Raw genomic sequence first — 27,645 nt, 5'->3', positions numbered from 1 at the left:
CCTTATTTATGTGGCATAGCTCTCCTGGGCTGTGCAGGTTCTCAGGATGATCTATTCCCAAGCACTTTATTATATGCTGTACTCCCCTCTGTCTCATGTGTGAGGATCTGCAGCTCTAGAAGTCCACAGTGCCACTCACAGTTTTCTGTGTGCCTCTCAAAGGATTGAATGTCTCTCCCAGGATGCAGTCCTCCATCACACATCAACTTTTGCTCTCAAAAGTGGAGGGGCTTCTGGGTGGCTCAGTGGGTTAAGCCTCTGCCTTCGGCTCAGGTCATGGTCTCGGAGTCCTGGAATCAAGCCCCACATTGGGCTCTCTGCTCAGCAGGGAGCCTGCTTCCCCCCTCTCTCTGCCTGCCTCTCTGACTACTTGTGATCTTTCTCTCTCTGTGTCAAATAAATAAATATAATCTTTTTTTAAAAAGTGGATATACAAAAACAAAAAAAAAAAAATAGAGGATAGAGGCTCATGTGGTTCTGTAACATCAGAAAAATCCTGGAGACCCTGCCTTTCTGAGGTAAATCGAGGCAATTCATAGTAGGTAGAAACCCTCAGTTCTGCCTCATAGCCTTTTGGTTAGTGGAAGTCAGGTTGTGGTGGGAGTGCAATCCCAGTAACTGATCACTGCTCAGAGTTTATTATACTATGAGTCTCTTCTACTTTCTCAGCCTTTCATCAGTATTTCAGTGGGAAGATGAGAGTAGGTGAAATAGAACAGTTATTCCTCAAGTTCAATTATTAGTTTTTGTTTTAAAATAAGATTATTTTCTAAATACAAAAGTAATATATGTCATTATATAGCATTTGGATAGTACAGAAAAGTAGAGTGATGAAAAGCCCCTTTAGTTCATATGGTGTTGTACTTAAAAAATATGTTAAGTGAAGATAGGTCTCATGTTAATTTTTCTTACCACATACATACAAAACCTAGGAGACACATGAGACATTTTGGAGGTGATGGATATGTTTATTACATTGAGTGTGCTGATCCTATCATATGTACATGCATGTGTGCAAACTCATCAAAATGTATACATTGAATATGTGTGGTTTTTAAATATTAAATATAAGTCAATAAATTTGAACTAACAAAAACAAAATTAAAAATAAAAGAAATGCCTATTTTCTACCTTGTGTATTTTGGAGATATATATAATTCAGTTTTGACTTCAGTTTTGAAGTTATCCAAGAAACTTTGTTTTGATTTTCACAGCATTTTGCCCCATGTAACCATGATAACTTATTACAAGGCTGTTAGAATGTTAGTATTAATTAAAATTAACAAAAAAGACCCTCAAAATTGAGCCACACAAAGAAAAATGTAGTGAACATTTTATTTATATTCTTTAATGTTTTTCTATACCTAATTTGTTCATGACTATGATCATATTCTAGAAACAATTTCTTATAGAGGTGCCTGCGTGGCTCAGTTGGTTATGCATCCAACTCTTGATTTCCACTCGGGTCATGTTTTTGGGGTTGTGAGATTGAGCTCCAGGTTGAGAAAAAGAAAGAAAAAGACAATTTCTTATATAATTTTTTTTCTAACTTTTCTATGCATGTTTCACTTTAGTACAAATGATTTATAAACATCATTTTGAATAAAGTAAGCTAGGAGAAAGCTAGTAAGATAGAAAGATTAGGAAACTTTCCTGCCATGTTCAAAGCTATATCCCTAGGGTCAAGCACGATACTTGATAAAAGGGAGTAAATAAGGATTTGTTAAAGAAAAGTAATTGCACTCTGTTTTAATTTATTCAGCCATTTACCAATTTTTGGAAATTTAGGTCATTTCATTTTTTCTATAAATAATTTTCCATTGAACTAATCTGACTAAAGGAATTTCCTTCTGAATTTTGATTATATTCCTTGGTATAAAATCCTAGAAGTATAAATGTTTATGGAATGGTGCAAAACATCTTGGTAAAAGAATGTATTGAACACATTTAATTTGGCCCAGTAAAGTTTTTTACCCTCAGTTTTTTCTTCATGATCAGTCACTGTGATTTTTTTTGGATAAATGTTGTAAATTATATTATCAGATACTTCTAGTTATTGCAAATGTTAAGATGAATTATAAAACTAGGTTTTAAAACTTTTCTAATTTACATAAACTTCTTTTACTCTTCCATTATAGTAACCAGAATTTGATTTTACTAGTTGAAATTAGATAAATGACACTTTATTCTTGGCAAAAAGAAGATAACTTTCAAACATTATTACATGAATTCTCAAGATACTTATTTGCTTCCTTGACATATTCTAAGTAAAACATAGAGTTGTGATAAAGTCTAACTGGGAATGTAGTTAATATCATTTTCAATATTTTTAATATGATAAAGGGGAGAAATGGAAATGTCTGTAAAATGTTATAGATGAAAATGCAAACAGTTTTTTCCAGCTCAAAGTTATATTTTTGCTGTATTTTGGTCAATGTATAACTATTTAATTTATATAAAGCTAGAGTATTGTTTTTCATTTATGTGAGCTACAACCTCTGAGCTGTTAGAGAAAGGAGGTTTGTCAACATGAAGCCAAAGTAAGTAAGAATTTCAATTTGTAAACAAGTCAGTACCATGAAAAATAATACCCAAGCCCATCAATAGATCTATAGAGAAATTTTCTTTTTATACTTGAAGATGATATTTATGAACTAGCAACAGTATATCAGACACTGGGATTTTTTATACTATTATTGATAGATTTATAGTTCTGCTTATTGATAAAACATCTGGAGTTAGGGGTTTTGTCTTTGGCCATAGAACAGAGGAAATCCATGAACCTATAGAGATATTAAATCCAGCATTTTGCTGTCATTTAGTGCAGTACTCTGACTAATTTAGAATATCTAAAAAAAAAAAAAGAAGAACAGACTTATACATTTTTCAGACAGAAGCTTTGGTGTAACAGAGTAGCGTTATAAGTCTTGGTAGATATATTCCTTTGAAGTTTCTCTGTTGATACATGTTCCTCATGCCTTGATTCTGACTCTGACGTATTGTTACTATTGCTAAATGGCAGTTAGTTCTCTGAAAAGATTTCATAGTGAAAAAAAAATCTTAGGTATTTGTATATAGAGATATAAATTTAGATGAATAATTAAGAATGTATATTTATTTAGCTATATATAGCAAGAATACCAAAAACTTTAATACAAGCTTAAAGAAGTTTCAAAGATCTAAAGCCCGATGATGTAAGTGAGGGCTGCTCTTCTCTGTCTAAGCCGGGGACCAGCCAAGGCAGACTGGGCGCCCCACAGGGTAATGAATGTCCTCTGAGATGTTGACTCTAAAGCTCTTCTAGGGAAGATGGCATCTACTCAGACTTTGTGGTTTGCAAGGCAGGAAGCTTTTTGCATCACTGGGAGCAGAGAGTACTGCCAGTGCCAAATGAGTCTGAGAGAAGGGCCTGGCCGTTTTGTTGTAATATACAACGTTCAGCAGTCTGATTGGCTTTAGTTTTTACACTATAAATCAGTAAAACTCTCTATCCTGGGGAAAGTGGATTATGACAAATCTCTTGAAACAGCTTTTTTTGGCAGTTTTTAGGATGGTAATTTCAGCATTAAATTTACTTCTCCTTGTCTTTTATGAGATATTTGAACTATATAAAGAAGGTGAACTTTCTCCTAATCAAAGTTTATCTGCCTGTCTTGATGGCTTCTTAGGCTTTTGGACTTGATTGTAGCACAGCTGTGGCTGATGACCCAGGTCCTATATGGGGTTTGAATGCTCTTCAGTAGGGGACTGGCTTTATTGGCCTCCCATTTTCAACTTAGATATTTAGGAATTACCAAATCAAGTAAGCCATTTGGGAACAGATACTGTAAAAATGAAGGCTCAAAAAAAAAAAAAAAATCAGGCAGAGGCACTAAAATAGCTGTGATGATCTAAAATAATTTCATGGCACTGAAAATGATTTGTGTTTGGTTGATATTTGAACACAAAACAAATAATTCTCTTTTTCAGCTTTAATCTATGAATTTCATCATAATTTTAGTCATCGTGCCCTGCTCATCTGCATTATAGATTGCTCCATAGCAAATTATCCCCAAATTAGTGTTTTTTTTTTTTTTAAAGGAAGCTCATTTATTATTTAACAGTTGCTGTGAATCAGGAGTGGATGCCCCTTAGCCTGGACCCTCTGGTTCACAAGACTGTGATGCATGAGACGCAGGTGGAAGGAGTGGTGGGGGATGGAAGTCCTCACCTTTTATAACCTAATCTCAGAAATGATATCCATTGCTTTTGCCATATTTTGTCAGAAGGGAATTACTAGTTTAATCAACATGCTCAAGGGGAATTCAGACAGAACACCTGGGGGCGGGGATTTTGGGGCGCCATCATGGAAGGCTTACCATCCTAACAAGTGATTACACTAGGTGATAAATTCTTTTTTATTAATTTTTTTTTTAAATTTGAGAGGAAGCACATGAGTGTGGGGAGGGGCAGAGGGAAAGGGAGACACCAACTCCCAGCTGATGCAGGGCTCAAGAGCAGGACCCTGAGACCGTGACCTAAGCTAAGGGCAGATGCCTAACTGACTGAGCCACCTGGCTGCTTCCCAGATGATTACATTCCTGATGCTCTAAACCTGATATAATTCACCTCTCTGAAGGAAGCTCTCAGGGTCCTCTGGGATATAGCCCTGGGTCTTTTTCTGGGTTGATATTTTAAATTTACATTTTAACTTTTAGAAGAGTTGTTAAAATTTTAGGGGCAACCTGTAAAAGACTTGAAATACAATATAAAACTTCAAAACTGGAAGAGAGATACTGGGTGGCAATATGAGGGTTTGAACTCAGGTCTGTTTGGGACCAGAGCGTATTTCTTATCTTAGAGCTGTGTGCAGAAGGCCAAAAACAAACATAATAATCATATTAAAGATCCCTGAGGACAATAGATAGAATAACTAGATAAAGAGTTATAAATGACTTCAGACAACTTCTTGTGTGTATGTAATACTTATTTTAGTTGATCTTATAGTTCTTTCAGGACTAAGCTATGGGAGGAAATTAACGATCACCTGCTGTGTCTCAGGTACTGTGTTAGGCACTACTGTCTTGTGTAATCCTCACATATGTCCCATGAGGATGAAAAAACTGATCCTATGAGGATGAGGAAACATATTTTACACATGAGGCATGTGAACCTTGAAGAAGTTAAAAAGTTGGCCAAATTTATGAGTTTTTAGGTGTCAGATTAGACATGCAATCCAGAGTGTCATTAATCCTCCCAGTGCCCCAACCTCCACACACACAAAATTTAAGCTGTTTCCTACATAATATGCTGTATCCTCAGAAACCAGAAAGGAATCAATACTTTCTCAATCAATATTTTCTGAACACCTACCATATACTAGGTATTCTAAGTTCTTTATATATGTTAACACATCTCCAAAAGTCTTTATGAGCTAAATATTATTATTATCATGTTAAGATCAGAAAATTTTATCAATTTAGATCTCGATTATGCATATCTCAAAGTTTAGAGTTAACTCAAAATTTTAATAATCTAGCCCCCTTTTATATACCTTCCCATATATATAGTACATGTGTTAAAAACTATCAACATTACCCCATACCCTAAAGTACTTAAATGTCTTTTGAGCCATTAAGAAAATGCTTTTTCTTAGAATAGTATTCAGTTATTCTTTGCAAATGGATAGTACATGAATCCTCTGTATGGTGACTCCTTGTTAGGAATGGAGAAAGCTACTGTGGTTACTATGGCTGACCAGTGGGAAATGTGAACAACCTGAACACCCAAGCCTCATAATATTTGCAAAAAATGAACGATCCTGAGGCAAAATTATGGGTTATCTATTTTTGGAAAGATTCTCCTCATTGTGGAAAGCACAGAAGAAGGACAACCAATTATGCATTCCTGCATCACTTTTTCTCAAACAGTAGATGTAACCATCCCTAAGAAAACTCATCTCTTGGATGCATTCTGGTGTGTTTTGTGCATCAAACAAACATTCTTATTTTTACATAGTCAGGGCCTGATTTTGTCAGCCGCTATGAACCTGTGGAACCGACTATTTTATTCGTAGTCAAGTTATAGTCTCTGTGACTCATCCTTTTTAGAATTACAAATAAGCTTGATAATTTGTTCATAATGGATTTCTAATAAAAATATTAAAATCATACACTTTGATCATTATATTAACATACTAAAATAGACTACATAAGTAAAACTTGAAGTAAGGTACAAAATTGACAAATATAAGGTACAAAGGTAATATGTATATACTATATGTAAAGATACATTATTTCTTAGGGTTTTTTGGGGGGGTTGTTTTTCCACATTAAGAAAAATTGACTATTTTCTTTCCTTAAAATAGTGAATTTTTTTTTTTTTTGAGTGGCATTTGTCTTTGTTAGGGTTTCATACATTTTACTGAGGGGTGTGTTTTCTTTTTAAAATTAATTCACTATTATTTTCCCCTTCCTGCTCTAGCTAACTGAGTCATTTATAATTTTGTCAGATTTATTTATCTATCCAAGGCACCAAATTTATCCTCCAGTCATTCTTTTAAACAGCAAAAGAGACCAAAAAAGAAAACATTAAAGGACTCAAGTGCTCTCACAAAGAAACTGCCAGTTCAAGTCAACAAAATTTAAACTTCCAGTAAAAACAGAAAACCCTCTGAGGTGTAGACCCCAATGGCTAAGAAAAGCCACAAGTTCAAGTTGACCTCGCCAAAAGCATTTATACTTTTAGCCAAGCTTATTAAAAACAAAATTCATTTGAAAGGGAGAAAAAACATGCTACTGGGTTTCATAACATCAAGATGACAGGCTACAAAAGGATTTTATTTTTAATAATATTGCCTAGTGAACAGGACTTTTAATCTGTTTTTCTTTCAAGTTCCTCTGTTTCCCACTTTCCAGCTACTCCTAGAATAGGCAGTCCACCCTTGTGACTTGAAAACAAAACATACAATTTGACAGGATTTCATTTTCAGAAAGCATTCTTTTTTTTTTTTATTAGTATTATAATGTAAAACTTTCCCACCCAATCCTAGGATGAAAGATAAACCAACATTAGATCAAATGCTTTATAAAGGCAATGGCTACTGAATTCTCTCTCTCTCTCTCTTTTTTTTTTTTTAAATGAAAGTCTAAAATGGTTCAAAGGCAGAGCCCAGACTAAGGCTGTATGCTTCTCTCAGAAACCCAGCTTGTGTTGTTTTGTGTCAGGGGAAAAATGTTACTTTAAAGTTGTTTGCATTTAATAGGCTATGGCTGGCAGCCGGAGGAAGCAAAGTCAGTGATAGCCAAAAGGAAAAGGATTTGGCAGGACTTGTGAAATTCTCAGTCAGCACTGATGGTCTCAAAATAGAATTTTCTACAAGAAAAGCTGTGACCTTCATCACTCCAGTGGCACTACACATCAGGTGGAAATATACCCAATTTTAGCATTTTCTGTCTTGATCAACAGTTTCCAATCGGTAGCTAGAATTGAGGTGTCATTGCCAAAGGGAAATGGGGAAAAGTTAGAATTTGGTAGCTCTGGATGAGGGGTATGCAGAAGTTATATGGAAAAAGGTGGGGGGTGGAGGTGTGATCTGAGCCGTTGGCTTGAGCCAAGTTATGAAGTCTTTGTATACAGTCTAGTATTTATCTCATCGTATAGACAACTGGATGGCGTGTTAAGCTGTATGTCTTACCATGAAAAACTGAGATCAACCTTCTTGGGAAACATGGTTGGAAAACAAGGGTGTAAGAGAATGGGTGAACTTCTGTTTATCTCCTACCATCGGTGACATTTCAGATCTTCTGTCTTAGTCTAAGAATAGGAGAAGAGTTGAGAAAATAATCCTGACCTATGTTGAGAGAGACCTAAAAAAGTGAGAGATTAACTTTGGACAACTGTAAGAACATCTGGAGTATAAGGGCCGTTAAACAGAAAAATTGCTCAGGGATACTGAATTTCCTTGTTCATTTATTATTAAAAATAAAACCTATGATCAGCAAACTATAGTAGGAGCACCTACTATGTAAACAAGCTCTGGGTTAGTCACTGTTAGAAGGTTTATGTTGAAGTTTGAATATTTCTGATTGCAGTGAATCCACTATTTCTAAGAACTTGAAGATGATACTTTTTTTGAAGTGTTCAAATGTTAAATAACACTTGTGTCTTAGATTCTACATGGTCAATAAGAAAGGAGTTTGGGATTTTTTTTTTTTTTTAAAGGAGAGAGGTGTCATAATTCAATTTTGCTGTATAGAGCCTTGAGAGATTTCTCTGAACATCTAAATAAATGTGGAAGAAAGATACATTTAACAAGACCATGGTGGTTCCAAAAAACACCATATGATCTCAGCATAAATCAGAGCAATTCTTTTAATTGGCATAAAGTTTCAGAGATGGTTTTCAAATGGCTAAGCTGAAGTTGAGTTTATAAACCACTACTCTTTGTAGAAAGATACATATATTACTATTTATTTAAAGGAAGCATATTAGTCAAACACGATTCAAAAATCAAGCCTGTATTTCCTTCCTTCTTTTATTCACACTAAATTATCCTTACATTTTATAGCAATAGATGCTAAAAGAGGAAAGTTCTATGGATTTTATGATGTGGCTGTGGGGTGTGAATTATTTCAGTGACAGAATTCATAGAACTTTGAATCACATATAATACTTCCCTAATTCTACTTAGAGATACAGGAAGAAGTTGAGGGAAATACATCTGAGAGTGGGCAGGAAAAATGGATAGACTTGTAGTGAGATTTTGGAATCCTATCTATATCTTTAAATGCATGTACTGCCATAATTGTCAATGCAAGTATATCACATTGTACACCAGATCTATTCTTCATAAAACTTTTGCAATTGATTTTTTTCTGTTGATATAAATCTTCTATAAAATGAATCCTATTCTCTGAGGCCAAGGATATTGTCTTTCATATTTCCTGGTATATTTCAAGTACCTAGAACAATTTCTGATACATATTCAATATTTAATAAATATTTTCTGAACAAGGCATTTACAATGAGCATAGTCCCACAATAATTTTCTATAAATTAAGTAATTGTTATCATTAAACAAAATAGATTTAGGCCTTCCATAATCTGGTTTATTATTGAAGCTATTATATTGAAGTTTCAGCCTTTCTTATTTTCTGATTTTGATCAAATCTCTTCAAAATTAAGGAATGAAAAGCATCTGGGAAGATAATTCTTTTAAAGGTTGTGTGCCCATTCTTAAGCTACTGCCTCTTCTCTTTAAGCCTACCCTTCTGTATTCTGTTCTGTGATACAGGGGCTGTGATTCAGCAAACCACATTTCGCTTCACTGGCTGGGTTAGGCTCAGCTGATAGGGGGTGCTAGACAGAGAAGGGAAGCTGCTCCCTTTTCACATCCTATTATGCCAGCTCACGTCCACTTCTATTCTGTTTTTGTGAGCGTCGCTCCAGTAAAGCTACTGCTGCTGCTTTTTTTTTTTTTTTAAGATTTTATTTATTTATTTGACAGAGAGAGAGACAGAGCACAAGCAGGGGGAGCAGCAGGCAGAAGGAGAGGGAGAAGCAGGTTCACCAAGCAGGGAGCCCGAAGCGGTGCTCCATTCCAGGACCCTGGAACCATGACCTGAGCCAAAGGCAGACGCTTAACAACTGAGCCACCCAGCCCCCCACCCCGCAGTAACGCTTCTGCATCTCAGCAGTGGAAGTGCATTCCTATAGCAGCCCGTGAATATAATTTGCAGTTTATCCAATACCTGTAGAACCAAACCTCAGACATTTGGACAATTAGAGGCACCAGCATCACCCTTGCAATCCCCTTCCTCAGAAGTCTGAATCTCAGCTCCAAGGGCCTCTTCCAGTCTTCTAAATTTTAGTCATTCTAACCCCTTGTCTTTAGGATTCTTTCAGCCTGGGGGAGGGTAGCTTCCTTCTGCAGCTGTTATACCCCTAATGCCTTAGTGTTCCCTTTTTTACTCATTGACTTATTTAGTTAACAGCTTTATACCTAGTTAACAATTACTTATATTAAATTCTCTCTGTGCACATAACTAGTGCCATTCCTGTCTCTTAACTGACCCCTGAGAAATTGATTTTACTAAGTCTCTCTCCTTGGTACCTTATTTTGTATATGCTACTTGATTAAATGTAAACAAAGAGTCAATTTAAAAAGTGTCAAGAGACTTGATGTATGCCAAATTCTAAAATCAGGAATGTCCTGACTATTTCTACCATTTTCCCTGGCCAGGGATTCTTGATTCTTCTTATCTCTTTCTTCCTTTCTCTTCCTCCTTTTTGGCCCTTCCCTCTGGGTGTTGTTTCCCTCACTCCTTCATCTTCTCATCTTGAAAATGCTCTCTTACGTTACTTTCAATAACCCAGTATCTCATCATCTTTTCTTCTACTATTGAAGAGGCCATGAGCTCCCTTCTTCCTCCTGAACAAATCAGACACTTGGTAAACCCCTTACCCCATGGGAAACAGAGAGAGAACATAGTTCCTATATGCTGCAAAAGCAGGAAAAACGGGAAATTCAACATCAGTCTCTCAAGAGTGGAGAAGATTTTTTTTTTTTTTTGTTAGCGTGGTTTGACATACATTTCAGTAACACTGTGTTGTGACCATCTGGTTAGTTTGTACCTAAGGATACACCCCGTTTCTATTTTGTCCTACCTTTGGTGGCAGATAGAAGAGGACAATGTTATACCCTACTGAAGAACTGGAAGAAACTATGGCTAGATGAGCCCTAGTGTATATCAGTCTCACGGGTCCATATTTGCTTGCCACACTGCCAGAATCACACTGATCTTGATTTTTCGGTTCCCGTAGAGCCTCCTACTGCTTAATGAGTGTCTAGGTGCCCATTCCTTTCCACCACCTCAATATGAGAATTTTTCTTTTATATCCCAACTCCTGAGGGTTTTATACTCAGCTGGCTTTTACATAGGAATAATTTGCTTCTTTCTACTGTAAGGTGTCAACAGTTTTATATATTAACTTTTCCAAGGATATTTGTATTTGAAAAGAGTAGGCCCAGAGCCTCCTGCTGTCATGTGAATGTTAAGAAATTGTAAGAGGTGAATTGGGACCATAAAACAGGGACTGGTTTGGTATAGTTTTCAGAGAAGACATTTCTTCATCCTTAAATCAATCAACCTAAGAGGGAAGCCAGGCTAGGCCAGACTTCTACTTCTGGAATGCAGCTTTATGGGTCAGAAAGTTTAAACATTGTATAGCTATATAAATAAAGACAAAATAATGTGCTTTTGCATCTTACCAGAGATACATTTCAAAAAAGAATAACAATATAAGAAAAATAGTCTGTAGCCTTATTATGGTAGAGTGTAAATCAGTTTAAGGTGAATTTATTTTTGTTATGCTAATTGCCAAGAATTCATGGTCTCAGCCAAGAACAGTTTGTTTTTCATTTACTTTCTGACAAAATTTGAAAAATAAAAGTTTGGTGGTGGATCAGAAGAGAGCTAGAAATAAAATAGCAAGGAGAGAAAAAATAAGATACTTTTGGGAGGGATGTTTGCCATGAGTATTAATAATATGGGCTATTTTTTCATTTAAAAAAAGCCTATTTCTGAACTTAAAAAAAAAGGTTGTAAGCTTGTTATTAGAACAGTCCTTACATACATTTCCCAATACAGTCATGTGGATGCACAATGACCTCACAAACTGCCCTAATACTTTGTCTTAGAATTTTTATTTGAATCATGTTGTGGCTTTATTTCTGAGAAATGTTCTCTTTCTTCTGATACTGTGGTGTCAGGTAGACTAAAGTAGTTGTAGAGGACAGACATCTGAAGGTCCTGAAAGGAAAAGACTGGGATTGACTTTGCCACCAATTTCATACTTTCATCCACCTGGTAGAATTCTTTGACATCTAGATGACAAATATAGAAAAATTAGCTATCTGAAAATTCTTCTGAGGTTTAATGGATGGTTTCCTTAAAATTTTGCTTAGTATTTCCTAGGCACTCATGCTAAGTTCCAGGGGGAGAAAGAGAGTTCTCTTTCTTTCAGAATGCCTTCTACAATCTGGGTAGCCTGTATAAAAAAGAAGTCATAAAATGCAAGGTGTTGAAATGTAAGCACTGTAGATAATAAATGAAGGCTGATAACAGTGTACGAAAACATGCATTTTCTGATGAGAAATCTCTGCTCTTCAGAGGAATGGTTTCTGTTGTGTGCATGCACACACATATACATTTGAAATTCCAGGGAGGAAGCTGAACATCTGGTCACTTCAGTCTAGTATTTCTTAATTTATAAGGATATGAAAATTTTAACATCTCGTATCAGAAAGTCATCAATCTGTGATAAGCTTCTCATTCTCTTTGAACAGTTTTCTTTTGACTATGGCATGAAACTATTACAGCAGTTGCATTTGTGACTCCCTGGGAGTCACAAATGCATGTATTAGAAAATACATCTCTGAGCTGAAAAATGTAGTCTATTTATGACTTTAAGTCTAGCATTCAGGTCACAAAACCCATGGTTGTTGCTGTAGCATAATTTAAGATTCTGTGAAAAAAAAAAAAAAAAAAAAAAAATATATATATATATATATATTTACATGGCCTAAAAAGAAGCTTTCCTAAGGATAACAAATAGAAATTTTGAGGAGTTTTCAGAATCTTTGATAGCTTCTGTGGTTTCAGTATTCCAACACATCTTCCTTGAGTTAACTTTGGTCTGCTCATTGTTTTTCAAAGAGAGAGAAGTTCATAGATTAAACTGCATCAAAAGTACAATAGAAATGAACACTCCTTCACCAGTCTCCAGATGTCTCAGGGTGTTATTTTGCTGCACATATTTTACTCCTTTTCAGTTGATATGTTAGAGAAGTCAAAGAATACTAGGAAGTTAGGAAACGAACATAGATACTGACTAAAACATTTCAAGTCTCTGGACCTGTTTTATCAGCTATAATTGAAAATGATGAAACTGAAAATACATCTGTTTCCTTCCAGTTCTAAACATTAAGATTCTATCTGAAGTGTTTGTTATTTAACTTTTTTATTATAAAGATAATACTCCAAAATTAAAGTAATAAGGAAAGCATGTAGAAGATATTAAGAGATACACTTTAAATTCCACCATCTTTACGAAAGCACAGTCAACATTCTGTAAATGTCCTTCCAGATTTCTCAAGAGCATACATTGAACTTCATATTACATATGAGTATACTATCTAATTTGTTGCTCTCTTACCTTTTTACACTTAAAAATGAGTCAAAAGAACTTTCCATATCAATGAATATACATATAAATAATTCTTTTAAAAGGACAAAAATAGTCCCATTGTATAGATGCACTAAAATTACTTAATTTCTCTTGATTGATAATTAGGTTCTTCTGAGATTTTCATATCTCAGAATGGTTCATATCATTTGGCATTTTTCTGAAATTTTTGCTTGTGCTTTTCCACATGTTTGTGCATGACTGATTTCTTCTCATGGAATACTTAAAGAGAGAAATCATTGGGTAAAAGATAGGCACATTTTTGATATATGTTATCAAGTTGCCAACCATGGGGTTGAGTAACATTTCTACCAGCAATGTATGAAAGTGTGATTTTTCCTCATCTTTACCAACATTGGATAAATCATTAGTATTTTATTGAGAATTGAGAATCTCCCAAAGTGATAATTCATTGCTTTTTTACTTGCATTTTATTTATTATTAGTGAGGATGACCATGTCATGTTTTTTGAGTTATATTTCTCATTTTAAAATTGTTCATATGTTAAATTAATTTTTTTTCTGTTGGGATTTTTATATTTACTCATAGTGACTTTTAAAGAGTCATTGTATTTATCAGTTTTTGATAGATCTATTGCAGAGATTTCTGCCAAGACTTTAATTTGCCTTTCAACATTGTTTATGGTATGAATTTTTTGTTGCTTATTATTACTATTATTATTATTATTATTATTATTGGTTTGGATAAAAATCAAAAAGCCAAGTCTAGGACATTCCATGTGAATAATTGATTGTGAGTAGGATTTGGTGCGCAAAACCAAAATGATAATGAAGTTGATTTCCTTGGAACATCCTCCTTGCAATCTATACTCCTGGGGAACATGGGAGTGATATGTAGATGGACAATGATTTGAGAATTTGAGAACTGAATTGAGTTTCTGGCCATTTGAGAAGGACAAAAACATGAGAAGAGAATCTCCAAAAATAAACTTGGCTCACTTTACATGTTTGCCTAGTCGCTGTTTATTGTTTGGTTTTTATTATCTATGAATAGTTCTCAGCCAAAAAAGTTCAGATTGAATAGCATTTAGTGGTTTAAAAATATGAATCCGAAATCTGAAGGGATAAGAGATCAGTGGTTCTCTCCTTATTTATATTTGCAAATAACCTGGTAAAATTTTTTGATAAGTAGGAAAAACCCTATTTACTTTCTAAAACAAAATAAAGGATCTAGTCAAGCTTCTATAAACCAGGTATGACTCTCAGCATATAGTTTTTTACAGTGTAGTTTTTCAAACCAGTGCTTATTTTTTAAAATCATATATAAAAATACCTATGCTATACGAGAAACATTAGAGTGTAGCAGAAATAGAATTGAATTGAGATCTGGCTCATACTTCCAATTTTTGCCAATGACATGCTGTAATTTTGGCTAAGGGCCAGAATTTCTATATTGGTCAATCTGTCCACTTTTTTTTCCTTTCTTTTTTTTCCTCCTCCAGTGGAGACCATGCCATTTCATGCCATCCAGATTGTCCTGAAGTCCTTTGGGAGTTCACAAGAGCCAAATCATCATTTTTATTTGATCAGGAAGGAAGATACCTTACAACCAGTTAGGTTTATGTAGATGATCCTATCGAAGGAGGATTTTCATCATTTCCATTTCAGCTGCAACAGACTTTGTTTCTCCTCTAGCCTTCAACACTTCCCTCAATGCTCCTTTTCTCAGCTAGTGAGCTTACCTTGTTCTTAAAATACAAAGATCAAGGCTATCCTTCATTGCTTGTCATCTTCATCTCATTCTCTTTTCTTCTATCACTACAGATCTCTCTTCAAATTTCCCCGGTCAAAGTGCTAACTCCTCTCCTGGTACAAACTTGATTGAGGTATCTTGCCCCACACTTGTCCCTTTCTTCTTCATTCCACTTCTCCTTCCTCCAGTTTCATAATTCACATCTCTCCATCTTAAGGGAAGCCTTTACTTGACCTTCCTGGCACTCTTTCTTCCAGTCAATTTCTGTCTGTTTTATTTTTGTCACAGACATCTACCTACGCTGCATCCCCGTTATTACTTCAGTCTTTACCTCTGAAACATGGTTTTCATCCCACTCACTGAAGAAACTCTTTCAAAAATCACCATCTTTGTTGTCAAACACAATGACAAATGGAGTCTCCTTGACCTGTTGCAGTTTTTGACACTATTCACTGTATTTAGTTTTTGACACTATTCACTGTATTTGCTTTTCAAAACGCACTACTTCTTTGAATTCAGTGAAATGGCACTCTACTAACCCTTTTTCATTTACTTACTTCTGGCCTTTTATTGGATGATTTTTAATTCATTTCTCTTCTTCTTTCTGTGATATTCTGTCAAGTTACCATATAGCACTGTAAAAGAATCAGGGCTCAAAACCAACTATACCATTGATGGGTGGTATTGCTTTGGAAAGGTTGCTGGATTTATTTGTGTATTATTTTCTTCTTTGTAGCTCCAAGATAAAGTGCCCTACTTGAAAAGACCAGATTAAATGAGAATCTATGTAAAGGCATCTAGCACAGTACCTAGCCAGGGTTAATGCTCACCTAGGCAAATCAGTTATATTTGATCTTCTTTGATAATTCTGGCCCTAAAACTTTTCTCCTTTTCTGGCCACCTATAGTTTAGGAAAGCATATGCTACATGATTTAATATTTAGTTATACATCATCTTTTATCAGCAACTGTTGTTTCATGAAATTTATCTTTGAAATTACAAATAAGAGATCCTCCCCAACAATCCCACTATACACCTCTCAGCACTCATATATAGATGAGTTTTTTATACATAATAGATATCTGTGAATTAATTAACCAGAGACTTTCACATTGCCCTTGCTCAGAACTTAAAGCAAGTAGTCCAGAAAACTATGAACATACAGGTAAGTCATTCTTTGTGGGGAGTGTAGTCTGAAAAGGCTTCCAAAGAAAGTAAATTTCTAAGGTAAAATCTGAGAATTCATTTCAGACAATAAAAATATTAACACTATTTATGTAATTGCTTTAAAAAGAATGCACACCATTTGCTTTTAAATAAAATTTTAAACGTCTCCACTCCCTCTCCTTCCTTTTTATTCCCCCCAGATTACTGCCAGATTCTGGACTTGTGATACTCTAAACTAGATTTCTAGTTAAGAGATGTTAAAAAGAATAATTTAATTTTCAATGAAAGAAAATATGAAAAAGTGAATGATCAACTAAATTAGAGTTTTACCTTTTTAATCATAGAAAGGTAACAGAAAGTTTCAAACTTACTACTCTATATTAGAAGCTAAGAAACCCAATTTTTAAAATATTGATGATTTTAAAAAATGAAGAGGAAAATATCAAAATGAAAATTCAGATGGCGCAGTATCAAACTGGATAGTAAAAGATTGTCAAGGACTGAAAGTTACATATATGCTCCCATGACCTGCGTGAAGCAAAGGAAATATTTTTTGAGTGGGAAACATCACACCAAATGGCATTTATCCTGCCTGGCTTGATTGTGTATGGAAAAGGCTTATGGTTACTTTCTTTTCTTCGTGAATGAGTTTATTCAAAGTGAAGATAGCATCTATACCTCTGAGGGGTATGGAGAAAAAAACAAGGATGGGATATGCAAAGTGCCCTGACCTTCTTGGAAAAAAGTCATTGTATATTTCTTATGAATAACACAGTGCCCCCAAAAGGGTAAATATTCAAATCAATGAATTTTGTGCTGTGCCCAATTTCCTGTTTAGAGAGAAGGGAAAATGTTTCCCTTCCATTTCCCTACTGCACAATAAAATTAAAGCAAATAGAAAAGAGAATTCAGCTTATCAAAATTCCCCATTGGGAAAGCAATGGTTCCCATTTTACACACTATTTGTAATTAGCTTTAGGGTCTCTCACCTAATTCTTTCCTTTGAATTAATTAAAGTACGTTTCAATATGACAGACATTTCAAAATTCCCTTAATCTAACAGGAAGAGCTTTTTTCTATTTCATTCTTTTTTTTCCTCCATAACTATAGAAGCTCCAAGCTCCAAAGATATTGCCACAATGCTGCAAGGTTGTTTACCTTCGCTCCTTCACAAAAGATAATCCAACAAATTACATTAATTATAAACCAATATGTTCCGTTCAATTCCCATATGAGCCAGACCTGGGGATGAGCATCTGCTCTTATTTTCTGAGCTCGGTTTTGAGGACAAGATTCACAACAATGCTCAATCCATAATTAACAGAAAAATTAAAGATGCAACATCCCGACATCCTGCTTTTTGAAGCAGTATGCTTAAAAATATACATCCTACTCCTGGCAAGCTTTTTTCTTCCCAACTCAGAAATAGTCTATTGTTATCCCTGGCGTGTTTTTGTTTGTTTAAAATATTTACATTTATATTGGACTTAAAATAAATATGCAAATATTTTCTACCAAAAAGTGAACAACAATTTCTCACTAACAGTTTTTTAAAAACTTGGGGTGTCTCCTTTCCTTGCATAATTTCCTGTCCTTCTTCCTTAAAAATGAAATTTATTGTGCATTAAGCATGTTGTTTCATGGTGAGGAAAATAGAAATGGGGAAAACTTATTTAAGATGATTTTTTCTTTTTTTCCTTTTCGGTCCCTAAAAAGAAATACTAGTAAGTTGTACCAGATACTTATACATCTACACATATATTTAGTGCATACATCTTTTATTCTATTCATGGAAATCCCAGTTAAGCATTTGGTGGTAAACAAATATTTAAAATATCTGCATTATAGATACCTAATTCATATATAGCATCCATATGTGATTGAATATAAATAGGCATGCTGTTTAAGTACACCCACATACCACACAGAAAGTGAATGGAGAGCAGGACAGCGAATGAGCTCTCTTCCTCTTGCTCACGCGTGTGTAATACCTAAGTCCAATTTAAAGATCAGCGTTCTTTCCATAATCATTCTGAGATCCTGAGAAGAAAGGAGTCACAAAATGAGCGTAATTTCTATGCATTTCTGAAGTGCTTCATTGTTGTTCATGTTTATTGCATATTCGGTCACCAAGGAAAAGTCATTCTGCTTTATTGAACTTCCTCTGCTGATCTTCAAATTATTCTCAACACCACCTATTTGCACCTAGAAATTCTTGTCATAATGAGGTTGACTTTTGTCATTGAATTCATGTTGTTATTGGGGAGAGGTAGATACCGTACAAGATTATTGGTTCTTTGAGTGATAGGAAGATTAGATAACCCCTGTGGTGGTTCCACAGGATACTGTGTGCCAGGAACACACTGGCCTGGAGTCTGGATGAGGAGGGCTTCTTGTCTGATCTCTCACATTCTTTACGCAAACAAAGTTTATCAGTAGAAGTTCAGGGAGGGCAGCTGACTCCAGCTTTGTATTCACAAAGAACCTGTGATTTCCTCTTTTTAAAAATTAATATATTTATCTTAGAGTGCACACTCATGCATGTGCAAGTGTGTGGGGGAGGGGCAGAGGGAGAGGAGAGAACAAGCAGATTCCTGCTGAGTGTGGATCCTGCTGCAGGGCTCAATCCCAGGACCCTGAGATCATGACCTGAGCTGAAATCAAGAGCTGGCCATTCAACTGTCTGAGCCACCCAGGGCCTATGATTTCTATATTGAGTTTCTTCCGAAAGAAGTTTTATGTATAATAGTGAACAAGATTGAAAGAAGGATGTAGTAGTTAAGATGCTTTCAGATAGATATAAGAGAAAACCCAACTAATTTATATTTAGTAAGGTTTTAGACATAAGCTGGCAGTTCTAGTGTGTCAATAAAGTCATTGAGAACAGACACAGACTTTCCTGTCTTTTAAAACTCCCATCATTAACATTTGCTTTTGTTCTTAGTATTGCCACCTCATTATTTCAAAATGGCCGTCACAGATCCACATGTCATATCCCTATATAACATGATCCAAAGTGGAAAGAGACTGAAGGGGAGGAAAAACCTTCACCTCCTGTGAGGCTTTCCATTTTTAGGAAGGAAATATTTCTTATGAACCCTCAGTTAATTTTTCTTAAGGTCTCTTTGGCTAGAACTGAGTCACATAACCACCTATAAAGCCATAATAAAGGAGAATGATACTATGAAGCTACTAGTGCACTAACAGTTCATCCCCATTATTTTCTCACACTGGGAACATTGCTGTCAGTGGTGAAACTGCTAACTGGAAACAAGAGTTTGCTTGCCACCAAAATCATCATACAACTTTACACACATAAGCATGTTATCTGGAGTGTACTGTATATATGTGCGCACAGTCTCTGTCTCTCATGCACACACACTCCTTCACTTACAACACTACATTTATTTTGCATTGTATGTCTTGCGTTAATAATGCTTATCTGTTAAACAAAACCATTTAAAAATATTACATACCTTTCAACATCTTTTGACATTTTTTCTTTTTTTTTTTTTTAAAGATTTTATTTATTTATTTGACACAGAGAGAGATCATAAGTAGGCAGAGAGTCAGGCAGAGAGAGAGAGCTGGGGGGGGGAGCAGGACTCCCTGCTGAGCAGAGAGCCCAGTGCAGGGCTCGATCCCAGGACCCTGAGATCATGACCTGAGCTGAAGGCAGAGAGGCTTAACTCTCTGAGCCACCCAGGCGCTCCCACATTTTTTCTTATACTTCTTATAAAAATAGGGAGTGGTATGGGCCTCTCTCAGTCTGAGAGAGATACTGGTGGTAGAGTTTACCAGCTGTGGGACCATAAACATTGGTACTTAGCTTCTCTGTACCTCAATTTTTACACAATGAAATTGGGATAAAATTTCTGGGCTGCCTAATCAAATCCTACTTCATGGGAAGGATCCAGTTCATGAATTACATGAAACTTTGGAAATAACAACACTTTGTAATTTGTACTTCATACTCAGTAGTGGATGCTGAACTGAAGCTCGAAGATGCAGGAGGAGTCTTGCTGTGAATCCTAGGCCCCAGTGCTTGTCGCCATGAGGACTTTTTGGTGAAGGAGCTTAAGGCCCACTCATACCACTTGACATTCTTCCCTGCCAAGTTAACCATAATATCCTTCCAAGGCAAAACATCCATGCAGTGGCCCAACCTGTTTTAGAGGGTACTCTGACCCTGTGAGGAAACACTGCTCAAACATCTTATTATTCAATTTATTATTGTCTTGTAGGGACTGAATTGGCCCTGTAGAGATTGAAATCAAGGCTTTGTAAATCCCAGTTTCCTGAGGTTTTATTTACTCTGTCAACTCTCCAATGAGGTTTACTGGCACAGGCCATGATTTTGAAGAGGGTCACACCCAGTTCCACAAATGCTGTGAACACTCAGTTTGGAATTCTTAACATCCCATCAGTAAATAAACTTCTTGTACCTTGTTTAGTCCAGATGCTATCACACACGGGATATGATTGGCTTAAACCTCTGACGTGGTTGTGGACATACTACATTTAGGTGAGGACTCAGTATCTCTCTTTAGTTTACAATATTTATTCATTGTTGTCACTGGCCTGACTTTTTGATGAATGTATAAGAACATGGACATATGACCATCCATTTAAGGAGTTCAAAACTGAGATTAGTAGACAGAATCTACATTTGATGTTGTTAGTCTCCCAGATTTGGGTCATTCTAATAGGTGTGTACTGGTATTTCATTGTTTTAATTTGCATTTTAGTGCTGATATATGATGTGGAGTTTTCTTTCATATGCTTATATCCCATCTGTGTATCTTTGGTGTAGTATCTTTTAAGGTCTTTGGCCATTTTTTAAAAATCTAGTTGTTTCTTTCCTTACTGTTGAATTTTTTTTTTAATTTTTATTTTTTATAAACATATATTTTTATCCCCAGGGGTACAGGTCTGTGAATCTCCAGGTTTACACACTTCACAGCACTCTCCATAGCACATACCCGCCCCAATGTCCATAACCCCCCCCCTCCCAACCCCCCTCCCCCCAGCAACCCTCAGTTTGTTTTGTGAGATTAAGAGTCACTTATGGTTTGTCTCCCTCCCAATCCCATCTTGTTTCATTTTAAGAGTCCTTTACATATCTTGGTAACAGTCCTTTATCAGATGTGTCTTTTGAAAATATTTTCACCTTTTCTATGGTTTGTCCTCTCATTCTCTTGACGTTGCTTCTCACAGAACAGAAGTTTTTAATTTTAATGAAGTTCACCTTATCAATTGTTTCTTTAATGAAGTGTGTCTTTGTTGCTGTATGGAAAAAGTCATCACCCTATCCTGATATCTAGGGTTTTCCCTATGTTATCTTTTATGAGTTTTATATTTTATATTTAGGTGTGTAACCCATTTTGAGTTAATTTTTATGGATGTAAGCTCTGTGTCTAGATTCATTTTTGGATGTGGATGTCCAGTTATTTGAGCACGATTTGTTGGAAACAGTTTTCTTTTCTTTTTTTTTTTTTTAAAGATTTTATTTATTTATTTGACAGACAGATTACAAGTAGGCAGAGAGGCAAGCAGAGAGAGAGGAGGAAGCAGGCTCCCTGCTGAGCAGAGAGCCCGATGTGGGGCTCGATCCCAGGACTCTGAGATCCTGACCTGAGCTGAAGGCAGAGGCTTTAACCCACTGAGCCACCCAGGTGCCCCTGTTGGAAACAGTTTTCTCCATTGTATCACCATTCTTCCTTTGTCAAAGAGCAGCTGATTATGCTTATGTGTGTCTATTTTTGGATTCTCTGTTCTGTTCTATTGATCTATTCTTCCACTTATACTGTACTTTCTTGATGACTGTAGCTTTATGATAAGATAGGATGTTGAGTAGTGTTAGTCCTCCAGCTTTTTTCTTTTCCTTTAATATCGTATTGGCTATTCCTAATCTTTGGTCTCTCCCTATAAACTTTAGTATCAGTTTGTCCATATCCACAAAATAACTTGCTGGGATTTTGATTGGGATATCTGTAAGTTTTTTAAGAATGGGCATATGACTTCTATTCCCATCTGGATCCCTAGTGCATTGGTGCCTGATATATAGCAGTGTTCAATACATACTTAATGAATAAATGATATTATTATGATATGATCAGAAAATTAAGTAAGCCAAATATGGAAGGTGTTGGACAGGTTCAGATGAGTAGTTCATAAGAGATTGCTTGGAAGAGTGAGAGAGATTAGGAGGGAAGTTGGAGTCAGATTTAGATGCATGTAGGTAAAAATAGCAGTGAGGTAGAAATAAGGGAGTGGAAAAAGTGATGGGGCAGCATTTTATCAATCACAAATGACGTTTAGAAATACCCCAAAGTGAAAAGCATTATCTGAGAAGCACCATCAAGAGTATATTGAAGGGAAGTTCCTCCCCTCCCCCTGCCAAAGGTATAACCTTATTTCTGTTACTTACTTTTACTGTACCAGGAGAGAAGCAGGTGACCACTTGCAGCTTATTTACAGGTTTGTGGTATAAAAAGTAATTTCCTTTAAAATCTCTAAGGTTGGGGTATGCAAGAGCGTGCGAAGTCAAAAATTAGAAGCCTCAAGAATTTTCCCTTCATCAATACACAACACGACATTTGGGATCAGGATTATTTGGCAGAGAATAAATTATGAGAGGTCTTAGAAGCTGAATAATTCTTTTCCCCTCTAAAATTTCTTTCTAGGACAATGGATATCCTTTGTGCCTCATGGATGTTCTGATATTTTATTAGGGATCTCACTTCTCCCTTCCTTATTTTCAGAGATGTTAACTTGTGCTAAAATTTCCCACTTACATAATTGTCTTTTTCTGGGACTCTAAGACTTCTTTGTTGTTAAAATCTCATGGAAACCAGTAGATGATACAATGATTCAAAGGTTTTTAGCGCTCCAGATCCTTTTCCAGTTCACTTGATTTTAGAATTATAATCAGAAAAACAAACTGTAAGTCCAGCTAAGTAGTAAGGAAGAGGTTCCCTCTCTCTGTTTTTACCTTGTGGTAATTATGTTCTGAGCAGCAGTAGGCCCAGGTTAGCAGGGGAGAGCAAGATGGGAGAATCCTAAAGGACTTCTGATTGGTTCTCGGTGCATGAATACATCCCTGTTGCTCATTTGGGGACTAAAAGCTTCCTTTTCCTGTCAGGAAATATTTTTTTCTCTTTTCTTCTTTCATTTTATCTTTACTTTCTTTCAAAAGGAAGCCCATCTAAATAATAAAACAGGAGAAAAGTTTATTTTGTAGGCAAATGTTTTAATATGGCTCTGAAAAGTGTTTATTAAATCTTAGATTCACCAAGCTGAATATTTCTGCAGATACCATGTCTGTAACTTAGGAAAGTCTCTTTAAAATGACAATTTATCTACATGCCACTCAATTCTTTTTCTAATTAATAAATAATCAAAATTTTTGTGAAACAGTGGACCAATTGCAAAAAGATGTGTGTAAGGGAGGGGAATATGAAAATGACTCATATATGAAAATATTCACTGAAAAGATGGGTGCATGTTTTCTCTATAAAACTATTTTATCTCAGAGCATCAAAAATACAATTCAGTTTATTAAAAATCTAATTTTCATCTGTATTTTCAGAATTGCTACAGGATCATAAGATAAAGAGTCATGCATACCTGTAATTTTATACTTTTTTTTTTTAAATTTTTTTGATCACCTGCTTTCAAGAGAGAAGTTTCCTCCCACACAGAGACCTGATTCTAGGAATGTGGGACTGGCATAGCAGAAGACTGTATTTCCCTTCATGCAGTTGTGGGCTTTTCTATGAGAATAAGGATTCTTAAGTTGAGAACCATTCCCTCAGGAGCTTCATGGTTATCAGGTTAAGGACTTGACCCCCTAAACATGCCCCCAAATGCTTGAGAACTCAAAGAGCTTTTGTTTATCTGCGTTAGAGCCATGGATATTTACTGTATTAGTTTTTTAAACTACAAACATTCTAAAATTGTTTATTAATAATTTGTTTAAAGTAAAGTAATAAATCCATTAGATATTCACATAAATAACATTTTCATGAAAAAATAGCAGTATTTTTCAAACATAAAAAAACAGAATGGCATTGTTTCACATTTTTGCCTCTTTATTGTCCAGCTTAATAGAAGTGAACTGGATTTTTATATCTGCGTCTGCATGCAGAATGTTGCAGTGCATGGTTGTGGTTGAAGAAAGAAATGGACTTATGCAGACTTGTAGTTGTATAACTTTTTCACATAATTGAATATTCTGCTCTGATTCAATAGCAAAACTTAACAAGTGGTAGTTTAGTAAAGGTAGATGCTCTGTGATTTAATCCATTACTGATGAGTTTTTAGAATTCTGTTACATGGGTTAGTTTATCTTACTCTAAATGCATCTTTTATCCATGCAGAATTTTATGTCATTATGAATTGGTCATTTGAAAGATCCTGGTTTACTGAGTTGGGTAGATCTTCCGAATGTTAACACATTTCATGATATAATCTTTTTTTAAAAATATTATTTGTTAGTATCACCTTTGATTTCACCAGGAAAGTTTTTAGTTATTGAGAATTTATTAAATTCACAGTGGCATATATGCTTTCTAAAATTTTTATTTTTTCTCAGAAGTTCAAATTTTACCTTTGGCAACAGATATTTTCAGTTTTTATTCCTTGAGGCAATAGGCTCCCTTTGTTCATTTGCGAGAAAATGTCTGCCAAGCAACCAAACTATGGTTTGAGTATCATTAGTTTGTTGGTTAACCGTTGTTTCAAGTAAAAACAGTGTTCTAATAAAAGAAAAGTGATTAGTTCAGCTCACAGCTCAAACACACATGCCTTTCCTCAAGACCACCACTGGACTTCAGTATGCAAGAAAAGTGTTTTATGTGTATTTACTGTTTCATACACAGAAGGTGACTCAGGTTTGAGCTCTAATAAAATTAATCATATTTATTGCTTCACTGAGAACTTTTAAAAAAAGGTTTATTTATTTTTTTTTGAGAGAGAGGGAGCGTGAGGTGGGGGTGGGGGCAAGGGAGAGGGACAGAGAAATTTTAGTGGACTCTGTGCTCAGCACAGAGCTCCATGCAGGGGTCAGTCTTACAACCCTGAGATCACAACCTGAGCAGAAACCAAGAGTCAGCAGCATAACAGACTGTACCACCCAGGCACCCCCTCATCAAGGACTTTATTAAGTGAAACTGACTTTCCCCCAAACGGCAAGTACATAGCAGTGAAGAATACAGTTACTAGTAAAGAATACAGTGAATACAGTAACAGTTTGGTGCCACCACCTTGATTCATATAAGGGTCAGTTGTTTTCTTCATTGTTACTTTTGTATCATCCGTGCCAGTGTCAACTTGGAGAAAACAGTAAATAATATATGAGTATGAAAATAGGTTGACCTCTTATGTATCATAAAACATCTTGGGGACCCCAAGCATATGAAGACCACAGTTTCATATCCTCTGCTCTAGAACACCAGTGGATAGATGCAAGTTTGTAATGCTGCAGGTGCATATAGGTTTGCGTATTTCTTCTAGGGTCATGTCCAGAACCTTCATCAGATTGTTAAAGAATTTCATATGATCCAAAACAGGTTAAGTAACATTGGATGTCTGGGGCCACCCGGTATGTTGGAGTGTAGCTAAGCAGTAATCTTGGTACCTAGCTATTTTTTCAAATAAATAAATGCAGCTTTAAAAGGTTAATATATATGATCAAAGTCTAACAGCTTGTACATAGCAGATTCATTTCATTCCTTCCATTTATATCTGACCCTAGGGTCCATTTTCTCAACCTCTGTGCTAAGCCTTAACATGAAGTATTATGAAAAATAATGGTACAAGAATACAAGAATGGTAAGTGCTTCAGGTATCCCCAAGAGTTTTGTAATTCAGAAAGGAAGATGAGACAAATAAATTTAAAACACAAATAGCATAATAATGATAGGTAACATTTATCTAGAGTATTTGGGGGAAGTCCCATGAAATTTCAGAGACCAAGAAAGACTTCGTGATCTTGAAAGGAGGATGGTATTTGAGATGGATCTGATAGATGGTATGGTTTTACAGAGTAGAGGAGATTGTTACAGATGGAAACAATGGCATAAACAAAGGCAGGAAGCCAAAAAATTGAGGGTTGTGTGTGGGAAACCATGAGTAATCTAGGTCAGCTGGAGTGTCTGGGAATCCTGTACAAATGAACTTAGTAAACTCTGTTGGAATCAGAGGGCCATATGCCAATTTAGACAGTTATAGAAGACTCAGGGTTCCACAGAGCCATTGAAAGATTTTTGAGTAGAATTTGGATATAATTGAGCTCTTTTGCCTTGGTGCATTCTTGCGACATTGTTACTCACTGAGCAGCATTTCTTTAATGCCAGGACACTTTAAATTAAGAATTTAAAAAGTACTCTTTATTATCATTGTTAAGAAGGAATGATCAAAATAATAATTTCCATTCCCTGGTTTAAAAAAAATGAATGAACAGGGGCACCTGGGTGGCTCGGTCAGTTAAGTAGCTGCTTTTGGCTCCGGTCATGATCCTGGGATCCTGGGATGGAGCCATACTTCAGGCTCACTGCTCATCAGGGAGTCTGTTACTCCCTCTCCCTCTGCCCTCCCCCTGTTGTGTGTGCTCTCTCTCTTTCTCTCTCTAGTGCACACTCTCAAATTAAAAAAAAAAGATGAATGAACAGTTTTTAGAGTGTGAGTTTCCACTGATGCTTGAGAAACATTCATTTGCATAGATATTTCCTGCTTATCATTGGATCAGTACAATGGAACAGTTACTAGTATTTCTCAAAATAATTTCTATTCATACTGTTTGGTCAGTATGAGCGCTTTGATCTGACAACTGAAAAAGGAGCGTACATCAAGGGTTCTCTTCAGTCTGCTTGAACTCCAATTTGAACTATTAAAACATGTTTCTATTCTCTTGGAAAGAGTAAAGGAAGCCTCAATGTAAACCACTATACAGAAGATAATGAGTTGGTGAAAGTAGGAATCCCACATTCCTGCTATGAAGAAAGACTGTGTACAATACAAGACTTCCTTGGCTTGTACGGCCTAGCCTCAGTTGCCAACACCCTAAGGGTGCTTGTACTCTGAGGTTGTTTGCCTGCCTCTGGGGGCTTCACAGAGTCATTGGATGCCCATCGAATGGCTTCTACTTTGGATGAGAAAGGCTTATGAATATGTAGTTCTCCCATAAATTCCAACCTGTAAAGATTCACATAAATCAGTGTTCCATTGGCTGAATATTATTGCCACCACTACTGTTGCTGGTGGTTACATATTGAGTACTAAGTACTGGGCCTGTGCTAAAATGCTTTATATGCAATTGACTGAGGTTTGTTTATTTCTCTGTGTTTTTTTTTTTTTTTTTTAACACATGAAAACTGAGACTTAGAAGAGTTAACATTTTCTCCCATAGGTACACAGCTAATAAAGAGGTAGTCTATCTACAAAGACTCACGTCCTGGCCCTCCTCCCTTACCTAGCTAATGCCTACTTAACCACAAGTCTCAATTTAAATGTCATTGCTTCAGAAGACTTGCCTGA

Source organism: Enhydra lutris, unplaced genomic scaffold, assembly GCF_002288905.1.
Source record: "Enhydra lutris kenyoni isolate GAN:26980312 unplaced genomic scaffold, ASM228890v2 scaffoldscaffold1, whole genome shotgun sequence".
Taxonomy (NCBI): domain Eukaryota; kingdom Metazoa; phylum Chordata; class Mammalia; order Carnivora; family Mustelidae; genus Enhydra; species Enhydra lutris.
The sequence above is the reverse complement of the archived record's forward strand: the minus strand, read 5'-3'. Positions refer to the sequence as shown.